This window comes from Ruditapes philippinarum, unplaced genomic scaffold, assembly GCF_026571515.1.
Source record: "Ruditapes philippinarum isolate M1 unplaced genomic scaffold, ASM2657151v2 ctg24133_1_1_1_1, whole genome shotgun sequence".
Taxonomy (NCBI): Eukaryota; Metazoa; Mollusca; class Bivalvia; order Venerida; family Veneridae; genus Ruditapes; species Ruditapes philippinarum.
In genome coordinates, this window is record NW_026865039.1 from 1 (window position 1) to 8,640 (window position 8,640).

General features: G+C 34.1%; 1 long non-coding RNA gene across 2 annotated transcripts; it reads left to right on the forward strand.

Annotated features, from left to right (window-relative positions):
- Positions 1–625: 625 nt before the first annotated feature.
- Positions 626–1,392, forward strand: LOC132727648 (uncharacterized). Of its 2 annotated transcripts, none has more exons than XR_009625385.1 (2): positions 626–863; positions 1,150–1,392. It is a non-coding gene; the product is annotated as an uncharacterized LOC132727648 (long non-coding RNA). The 2 variants fall into 2 exon arrangements; XR_009625384.1 differs by lacking the exon at positions 626–863 and adding an exon at positions 874–1,009.
- Positions 1,393–8,640: the final 7,248 nt, after the last annotated feature.

Here is an 8,640-nt window from a genome sequence, read left to right on the forward strand (position 1 = left end):
TTTTTTCGGAGTTTGAGGCATACTTACCTGGTACAGAAGCTACCGTGAAAGGTAATTTTGTATCTGCTAATACTAATCTGTTTGATCAGTATATAATTTCAGAATGCCTGTACTAGTCAAGAAACCGTCGTTGAAAACAGATTTCTTCAATCCTGTAGACGTGGAGAACGCCATAAAAGTGTATGGTAGTGGCTTTATTATACCCCCACAAACGAAGTTTAGGGGGGGTATATAGGAGTCAGCTTGTCGGTCGGTCGGTCGGTTGGTCGGTCGGTCCGTCCGTCGGTCGGTCCACATCATGGTTTCCGGACGATAACTAGAGTTTGGAATGAGGTATTGTAATCAAACTTGGTATATAGCAACCTTATGTGGAAACTCCGGTTGGTATTGCATTTGGACCCCCTGGGTCAAGGTCAAGGTCACCGTTATTAAAAATAGAAAAATGGTTTCCGGACAATAACTAGAGTTAGGAATGAGATATTATTGTTATCAAACTTTGCGTATAGCAAGCTTATATGAAGACCTGGGTTGGTATTGCAGTTTTAGGCCCCCTGGGGTCAAGGTCAAGGTCATGGTTACTAAAAAATAGAAAAAAATGGTTTCCGGACAATAACTTTGAGTTAGGAATGAGATATTGTAATCAAACTTGGTGTATAGCAAGCTTATATGAAGACCTGGGTTGTTATTGTATTTGGACCCCCTGGGGTCAAGGTCAAGGTCACTGTTACTAAAAATAGAAAAATGGTTTTCCGACAATAACTAGAGTTAGGAATGAGATATTGTTATCAAAACTTGGTGTATAGCAAGCTTATATGAAGACCTGGGTTGGTATTGCATTTGGACCCCCTGGGGTCAAGGTCAAGGTCAACCGTTACTAAAAATAGAAAAATGGTTTCCGGACAATAACTTGAGTTAGGAATGAGATATTGTAATCAAACTTGGTGTATAGCAAGCTTATATGAAGACCTGGGTTTGTATTGTTTTTGGACCCCCTGGGGTCAAGGTCAAGGTCACCGTTACTAAAAATAGAAAAATGGTTTTCCGGACAATAACTAGAGTTAGGAATGAGATATTGTTATCAAACTTGGTGTATAGCAAGCTTATATGCAGACCTGGGTTGGTATTGCATTTGGACCCCCTGGGGTCAAGGTCACCATTCCTTAAAATAGAAAAATGGTTTCCGGACAATAACTAGAGTTAGGAATGAGATATTGTAATCAAACTTTGTGAAAAGCAAGCTTATTTGGAGACCCCAGTTGGGATTACAATTAATTGAAATATTTCTTTGTACACAGTTGATAGTTTGTGTTGAAATTTTTCTTCAGACTACTTATTTTTCAAAAAGTTGCTGGTGGGGGTATTAATCACCTTCAGTGATAGGTCTAGTTTCGATTGCTGACGTTTGTAACATCTTGGCGAAGTTACAAATTCCTCCTTTAAGAGTAGCTGCCCTGCAGAAAGGAAAAGACAATAGAGATGGGGTGCTTCTAATTTTGAACAACAAGGAAGACGTTGAAAAGGTAAGAAGCTCTTCTTCTTACGTTGTTGGGAATAAAACGTTTATTGGTTCATTACATTGATAGATAACTTTCAGCTTTGTTTATTAAACAATCGGTCACCTACATATTTACATCCAGCTACAGGTACGTTTTCTTGCATCGACCTCTCGATTGTCCACTCTGCTATATTCTTTGACTTCGATTGGAAAGTGTTAGATGACCAGTACGGCAGTGATCATTTTCCATTGTTACTTACATGACATCAAATGACTCTATACCAGATGAAAGACGTCAATTTTTTAACTTTTAAGAAAGCAGATTGGGAACATTTTCTAGGCTCTGTTCCATTGATCTAACAAAAAATGAATTTAATTTCACTTCTGCTGATATAGCTGAAACGTTTTTTCTTCAGCATTACATACTATTGCCTGCTAAAGTTGTTCCATTAACAAAAAATAATAGTAACAAAATCAAAAAGCCATGGTTTAACGATGAATGTAAAAAAGCTGTTCGCATACGTAAAGCTTCACTAAAAAAGTTTGAACATCGCCCTACAACAGAAAACCTTGAAAATTATAGAATATTTAGAGCTAAAGCTAGAAGATCAATTCGTTCGTCTAAACGCAAATCCTGGCAATCATATGTTTCAATTATTAATTCAAATACTCCTATTAAGAAAGTCTGGGATGCAGTACGGAAAATAAGTGGTAAGTATAAAAAGAGTCCAATTGTTCACTTAAAAACTGGTGATGGCCAATATGCCAAAACAAAAACGGATATTGCAGAAACTTTGGCTAAAACATTTGAAAAGAACTCTTCTTCAAACAATTATTCAAATGAATTTCAACAACACAATGTAAAGCTGAGAAAGAACATATTAATTTTACTTCAAGAAATGACGAAGACTATAATTCCCTTTTCTCTATTGACGACTTAATTTATTCAATTAAAACTGCAAAAGACAGTGCTGCAGGCCCGGACGAAATTTACTACCAGTTTCTTAAACACCTACCGCCCCATTCTCTTGACTTGCTTCTTGAAATTTTTAACAGAATTTGGGTTTCTGGTGAATTTCCTAACACTTGGAAAAATGCGTTGGTTATTCCTATCCCTAAACCTGGAAAAGATTCAACTGACCCTACAAATTATCGCCCAATTTCACTGACAAGTTGCCTCTGCAAAACATTCGAAAGAATGATAAATAATCGGTTAGTTTGGTATCTAGAAAATAATGGAATTATTACTAATTTTCAGTCAGGTTTTCGTAAACAGCGAAAGTACAAACGATCATCTTGTACGACTTGAAACTTTTATTAGAGAAGCCTTTGTAAATAAACAACACCTGGTATCAATTTTCTTTGATCTTGAGAAGGCTTACGATACTACTTGGAAATATGGTATCCTAAAAGATCTAAAGGATGCTGGACTTAAAGGCAGACTTCCTCTTTTCATTTCTGGATTTTTAAACGATAGGCACTTTAAAGTAAGACTTGGTTCAACTTTTTCTGAGGATCACCAACAAGAACAAGGTGTTCCTCAAGGAAGCATACTTTCTGTTACACTTTTTGGCCTTAAAATAAACAATAATGCTAGCGCTCTTACACCAGGCATAGATTGTTCTCTATATGTAGACGATTTTCTTATCTGCTATCGATCGAAAAGTATGAGAACAATTGAACGGCAACTTCAACAAAATTTAGATAAAATTCAGAAGTGGGCAATAGAAAATGGGTTTAAATTTTCAAAGTCAAAAAACTCAATGTGTTCATTTCTGCCGATTGCGAAAACAACATAATGACCCTGAACTTTACATATCTGGTTCTAAAATTCCAGTAGTTGATGAAGCTAAGTTTCTAGGAATTATATTTGATAAAAAACTTTCTTTTATACCACATATTAAACATTTGAAAACTAAATGCCTAAAAGCTTTAAATTTACTTAAGGTTTTATCAAGTACAAATTGGGGATCAAATTCTTCCACATTACTGAAATTATACAGAAGTCTTATCCGATCAAAATTAGATTATGGTTCTGTAGTATATGGGTCCGCGCAAGAAAATCGTATCTTCAAATGCTAGATACCATACATCACCAGGGTTTACGTTTAGCTTTAGGTGCTTTTCGCACTTCACCTGTAGAAAGTCTATATGCGGAAGCTGGGGAACCATCGCTTTATCTTCGTCGTAAAAAACTATCACTTCAATATGCAACTAGAATTTCATCTAATAGGAAAAATCCAGCTAAAAATATTATTTTTCAAACCAAGTTATACTGAAAAATTTGTTAGCAAACCAAAGGAAATTAAACCATTAGGCCTTCGTTTAAAAGATGATTTAGATAAACTTAAAATTAATCCAGACAGTATCCTTCAAAATGACGATGAGGATGTTCCACCTTGGACTTATAATTCCCCGGAAATAAATATTAACCTTTCAAATATAAAAAAGGCATCAAATTCACCTGAATATTTCAAAGAGAAGTTTCAAGCAATTAAGGAAGAACATGAAGATTTTATACATATTTATACGGAGGGTTCAAAAGAAGGTTGCAAAGTAGGTGCGGCTGTGTTTGAAAATAACTTTACATCTAGTATGAGGTTACCAGATAATGCATCAATTTTTACTGCTGAAGCAAAAGCTATCGATTTAGCATTGTCATACATAGCACAGCATACCCACGATAAATTTGTGATATTTTCTGACTCGCTTTCTGTTTTAAATATCCATAAAAAATAAAAAATCTGACAATATCATGGTAAAGAAACTTCTTTTGCAATTTCATGATATACTAAAAACAAAATATGTTAAATTATATTGGATTCCAAGCCATGTAGGAATACGAGGAAATGAAAAAGTAGATGCTTTAGCTAAACAATCATTAAATTTTCAAAAAACTGACTTATTGTTACCTGCTTGTGATTTTAGACCGGCTATAAATAAACTCGTATCATCTGAATGGAAAGCAAATTGGGACAATGCCGTTTTTAATAAACTTCACGATATAAACCCATCTCTTGATATGTCACCATCTCTATCTCTGTCAAACCGCCGTGATCAAACAGTTCTTCTTCGATGCCGAATTGGACACACTAAAATTACCCACTCTTATCTCCTCACAAATGACAATACCCCTTTCTGTGTAGGTTGTAATGAAAATTTTACTGTCAAGCATTTTCTTCTTGAATGTAATGATTTTTCACAGGCCCGTAATAGATTTTATTCTGTAAATTCACTCAAAGAACTTTTTAATACAATTCCATCAAAAAACATAATTGATTATTTAAAAGAGATAAACTTGTATTCTAGGATCTAATTGGCTCATTTCTATTGTCATTTACAATGTTTTACATAATATTTTAAGCCTATTATAGCATTCGGCACGATATGGCCAGTTATGTGTTGACGTGCCGTAAAAATCCAAACAAACAAACAAACAAAAAAAAAAAAACAGGGTTGTCATTAAGAGCCGGCTGCCCGCCAAATTGACCGTTTCAAACTATATTTGGGCCGGCTCAAATTTCCACACAAAAAAAAACGGACGAAAATCGCGACGACAACGATATTTTTCCCCATTTCGTGTGAATATTAACTGTCCCGTTCCTGATTTACAAGAAGGTCGAATGTTAAGTGTTCCGCGATTGGTCGATGGTAGATTTAGTCCAATCGAGAGATCTGTTACATTACATCAACTCCATTTGCGATTTAAACAGCAAAAATACATGTTTACTAAATTATGAAGAAAAGAAAAATTGATGATTTTTTTGTGCGTGTCACGGGTAAGGAACAATTCTGGACGATGTTTATGACACTTTTGTTATTGGAGTTTGTTATTCACTTGACATTTGGAGAAGTTTTGAACTTGAATTTGTGTTACACAACGCATATGTTATGTTGCAGTTCTTTGAAGTTGGATGTTTTCCTTTCGAAAATTAAGCACGGTAAGTGATTTTATTGGTTTCAAAGCATTTTTGCACAGGAGGGTCAGAGTTTCATTAGGATAAGTGAGACTTTGAAGTCCCAAACCGTCCTGATTTTTTTCTGCATTCCCACACGATCTGCATAGTTGATAATTGAGTTGTTTTTGAGTTAAACAGTTTGAGGTGTACATTTTTGACAAAAGAAGTAAAATTTTCTAAATAAATGTGAAATTCTTTAAATGAAAAAAGTGAATAGGTTAGAGATGCTGATTTGATTACACACATTTTTTAATTGGGGTTTCACTGACAAAATATCTAGGCAATGGAAATAAATTTTGTAAATTGACGATATGACCAATGGACCTGTCATAAAAATGATTTCCATGTGTCATAGTTCAGAACTGTTCATTTAGGGGAGACGTGTAAGTGGCCGGATAACTTGTGCTACGGTATTCCAAGGGTCTCTCACTCCTGGGTTCAAGTCCGGTCAGGCTGCACATTTTTTTCAACCCTGTGTCAGATAAATATTTTAGAAAATCAATAATTTTGGCTTGATAATTGAATTTCTAGAAATTATGAAAATTCATCCAAACCATATGACAATGTAGTTCAAGCATACAGTATTTCATACTCGGCAGTGATTACAAAAAATGGTCGGCAAAAGTCATGTAATTGGCATTAATAAACTGGACATGGTATGCATAAAACATGATTTTTTTTTTACTGAAATTGTCTAAACGCCTAAAACGGGTATGAATAAGAATTACAAAACAAATTGATATTTGAAGTATGTATATTATTGATCTTTCGCATTCGGTGTATCACAATATTTGTTGTCTCTCTGAAATATCATTTATTTGCTTTGTACTGAATCAACGTCAGCTCTAATGACCTGGCAATTTTTTATGCCCACAATGTGGGGAGATATAAGCGTTTTTTAGCACCCTTTGTTCCGCCGTCCGTTCCGTCCAAGTCCGTCCCGTCCGTTAACGATCCCGAAAAATCTTGTGAACGAACTCCTCTTAAAGCGGATAGCAGATTTTGCTTTAAACTTACAAAGGGATGAACAATCCTTAATGTGTAGATAGGGTAGTAAAGGAAGGAATTTTTCCGCTGCCGACCAAAATTTTTAACCAGAATTATGGCCCTGTTGTTGATTTTTCTGCAGATACTTATGTAGAAAAATTTTCGTGAAACGCAACTCCTCATTAAACGGCGAATTGGCAGATTTTGCTTAAAGCTTACAGGGAGTGAACAACCTTCAGGTGTAGATGGTAGTAAAGGAAGGAATTTTCGCTGCGATTCTAAAATTTAACAGAATTATGGCCCTTTGTTGATTTTTTCACTATATACTATGTAGAAATTTTGTGAACGCAACTCCTCTTAAACAGATGGCAGATTTTGCTTAAACTTACAGGGATGAACAACCTTCAGGTGTTAGATGGTAGTAAAGGAAGGAATAAAAAATTTTTGCTGCGAACCAAATTTTACAGAATTATGGCCCTTTGTTGATTTTTTCACTATATAACTATGTAGAAATTTTGTGAATGCAACTCCTCTTAAACCGGATGGCAGACTTTGCTTAAACTTCCAGGGATGAACAACCTTAATGTGTAGATGGTAGTAAAGGAAGGAATTTTTCGCTGCGAACCAAAGTTTAACAGAATTATGGCCCTTTGTTGATTTTTTTCATGAGATACTATGTAGAAATTTTGTGAACGCAAACTCCTCCTTAAAACGGATGGCAGATTTTGTCTGTTAAAGTTACAGGGATGAACAACCTTCAGGTGTAGTAAATGTAGGGTAAAGGAAGGAATTTTTCCGCTGCCGATCCCAAAATTTAAACAGAATTAATGGCCCCTTTGTTTTTTTTCACTAATATACTATGGGTAGAAATTTTTTGTGAACGCAACTCCTCTTAAAACCAGATGGAAGGATTTTGCTTAAATTACAGGGATGAACAATCCTTCAGGTGTAGATTGTGGTGAGTAAAGGAAAGGAAAATTTTTTTGCTGCGACCAAAAATTTTTACCCAGAATTTATGGCCCTTTGTTGAAATTTTTTCCAACTATAAAAATATTACTATGTAGAAATTTTTGGTGGAAAATGCAACTCCTCTTAAAACCGGATGGCAGAAACTTTGCTTAAACTTCCCAGGGATGAACACCTTAATGTTTTGATGGAGTAAAAAAAAGGAAAATTTTTTTCTGGGAACCAAAAAAACCGAAAATTTTGGCCCTTTTTTTTTAAATTTTTTTATTATTAACCTTTTAAAGTAGAAATTTTTTTTTGAAAAGCAACTACAAATTTTAAACGGGAAAGGGGGAGATTTTTTTTTTTAAAATTCTTTGGGATTAAACCCTTAAAGTTTTAGATTGGGGGAGTAAAGGAAGGAATTTTTTTGCGACCCAAAAATTTAAAAAATTAAAGGCCCTTTGTTGAATTTTTTATTTTTTAAAATTGGGGGACATGTAGTCCCAAAAAAAAATTTTTACCTAGGTTCCAAAAAAGAAATTTACAGAACGGGGCGTTGGGGGCAAACCGTGTCCTAAAAGGGCACCCTTTTAGTTTTTAAATAAAAAAATGTGGGTTATTTTGTTTCAAAAACAAAAAGCATTGGATAAGGGGAAAATTAAAAAAAATTTTAAGGTACAATCTTATTTTTAAAAAAGGTTATTTGCTGTTATTAACAACACATCATTTCTAGGTTTGCAAAATTTGCTTTTGAATAGTTTAAAATCATTTAAGTTTGATTACTTTAATTAGTTGCCAAATTTACTATAACTTCGATAACAGATTTAAGAATTAGAAATTTTAAACGTGAGATGTTTTGGTATTAAGGCAGAGTAAATTTTTTTATTTATAAATTATTTTATTGTAGACTTTATTTATTAATTGGGATTGTTGAGTAAAACGGTTTAGTGAAAGCATTTTCATATTTGATATAAGCTGTTGGTAAGGTTGAAGACAATTTCTGTGGCTGTTGGTAGTTTGTAGACCAATTTTGTTTGTTAATTTCTATTTTAACCCAAATGTTTTCAGCTCTGTTATAAGAATATATTTTGAAATTTAATTAAAAAATTTTTCGTGATATTTTTTTCAGGGTGCTAAGAAAAGAGTTAAAAATCTTTTGAAAAGTTTAGAGGTTGTCTGTTTATGCCCCCGGTTTTTAGGAAAAATTGGGGGTTTTTGGGAACCAATATTTTTTGGGTTTAAAATTTTAAT